We start from the raw sequence: 2,488 nt of genomic DNA, 5'->3' as shown, positions 1-2,488 counted from the left end.
CCAGGTCTGGGACTTGAACAGTGGTTGGCCATGTGGGAGTCCAGTGCTCTTAACCACCACGCCACCTGCCGGCCTCCCAGGACTTTCTTTTTTCACTAAGAAAAAAAAAAAATTAAAGTTCATGATAGATCGCATGCACGCAAGAGAGGCAGAAGTACCCTCTGGACAGGGTTGGGTCCCAGAGCAACCCCTTTCTCCAGTCCTCCGGGCCGTCAGGACCCTGGGCGCCCACACGTGCCGGAGTATACTCAGGCCGACCAGACTGGGCACTCGCACCGCAGCCGGCATGTGGCTTCTAGCCGCAGTCCAGCCCCCCCTGCTGCCCACTGTGCCCAGCAGCCACGCCATGACTTTCTTCCTGAAGGTTTTTTTTTTTTTTCTAGAGAGGTTTTCACCATAGGGCGCGTGCGCTCGCCAGACAGACAGAGAGAGACAGACAGAGAGACAGAAAGCGAGAAATCACCCCCCAGGGGGGATGGTCACACCGCAATCCCTTTTCCTCCATTCTCCTCTCAGGATCTTGGGCACACACGCACACGCACCTGGTGTGAGTTTTAAGCCATCGGGTCCGGGATGCGAACTGTGGTCGACATAGCCATTACGCTAACTGCTGGTTCCCGCCATGACTTTCTTGATTCCAGCAGGTGTTGCATTTTTCATTATAAAGGGCAGAGGGAAGGTGAAAGCTACAAAGGTTTTTTAAAATAAAATAAGTCACAGTTAGGGGGTCGTGTTATGTAATAGGACCTGCCTCTGAGACTAGCAGAGTGCAGACGCTGGAGGGAGGGGGAGTCGCAGGGGTTCCTGGAGGAAGGGCTGCAGAGACCCTGGAGGCCAGGCAGGGTCTGAGCAGGAAGCAGGGAAGCAGAGGGCCTGGGCCAGCCAGACACAGTGCCGTGTGCTGGAGCAGCTACCTGCACAGGACGAGGACCAGATGGCAGAAGGTTCAGAAGGTCCTGCCCGGAGAGGATGGCTTCCAACACACTTTAGGGGACCCCAGCTCCACTGTGGAGTTGGGCAGCTGGGGTCCATGAGCCGCCTCTGGCCAGCAGGACAGTCCTACACCTCTCGGAGCCTTAGTTTCCACAGCTGTGAATGGGGAGGAACAGCGTCCTACACCATGGAGATGCTGGGAGAGGAAGTGAGATTTGACACCCAGCTTCGGGGATGGCAGGCCCTGGTCCAGGGACATAGGCAAGGCCAACACTGTGACAGGCTGGAGTAAAAGGATTCCTGTCCCTGCCTGTGTGTCAGCAGAGGTGCAGGCATGGCCCGGGCGGACTTTTTTTTTTTTTTTTTTTTTTTTTAGGTTTTCGCTGTAGGGAGCGTGTACTCACCAGAGAGAGAGATAGGGAAAGTGAGAAATCACCCTGAGGGGATAGCCACGCTGAAATCCTTCTCCTCTTGGGGTTTTGGACACGCATGCACATGCGCCCGGCATGATTTTCAAGCCTTGGGGTCTGGGACTGGAACCATGATTAGCCACGTGGAGCTCCAGTGGATTATCCACCACATCTTCTGCTGGCCCGCCTAGGTGGACTTTTCTTCTTTTTAGAATTGCCAGAAGGTGCCTGTAGTCTCTGGAGAACAAGAGAGAGAGGAGGAGAAAGCACCCCAATGGGGAGGGCTATGCTGCAGTGTCTTCTTTCTTTCTTCACCCTCTGGAGGTCCTGGGCAGGCACACACACCGTCGGCATGTTTTTCAAGTCTCCAGATCTGGGGTTCGAACTGCAGGGTGAGCCATGTGGGGTCTGGCTCCCTACAGGCCGGCCCACCGGGCTCTTCTGTGTACCTGCTCTATTGATTTCCTAGAAGCTTTTCATACCCGACCGTGTGGTTAACCTATTTGTCTCCCGACCAGGACTGCAGGACCTGAGAATTCTTTACTTCCGAGTCCCAGCAGTGGGAACAGGGCTGGCTCCCAGCAGGCACGAGGTCACAGTGGTCAGTTAAGCGAATCCCATGGGACTTCTCGAGAGGCTGTTGGGCTTTACGGAAGATGCTGGGGTGGAAGAACTCGGGGAGACGCTGTCCATGGATGGTTCAGGAGCAGCCTGGAGAGAAAGTATCCAGTAAGGAGGGACAAGGGCCTGGGTGCTCCCTGGAGGAGCTCCAGCCCTCGGTGCTACTGTGCATGGGGTCCCAGGGAGGAGCTGGGGAGAGGCCGAGGCAGCTCAGAGGGAGAGCGGTGGCCAACGGAGGACCTTCCAGAACCTCCCCAGCCGCCCTAGTCTCTACATGCAGCGAGAGTCCAAGACAAGGGCTGGGGAAGTGCCCACTGGCGTTAGAGGGCAGGGGAGGGAGTCAGGGAGAGGGCTGGGTGGCAGGAGAAGGGTGTTTCCATGGACAGTGCAGACAGACCAGCCTGAGGAGTGGGAAATTAGTTCTCTCTCTTTTTTTGGAGAGGTTTTTGCTATAGGGCGCATGCACTTGCCCGAAAGACAGAAAGGCAGAGACATGGAAAGCGAGAAATCACCCCTCGGGGGGA

The sequence above is a fragment of the Tupaia chinensis genome, unplaced genomic scaffold (assembly GCF_000334495.1).
Source record: "Tupaia chinensis unplaced genomic scaffold, TupChi_1.0 Scaffold000049_1, whole genome shotgun sequence".
Taxonomy (NCBI): Eukaryota; Metazoa; Chordata; class Mammalia; order Scandentia; family Tupaiidae; genus Tupaia; species Tupaia belangeri.
Note: the sequence above shows the minus strand (reverse complement) of the source record.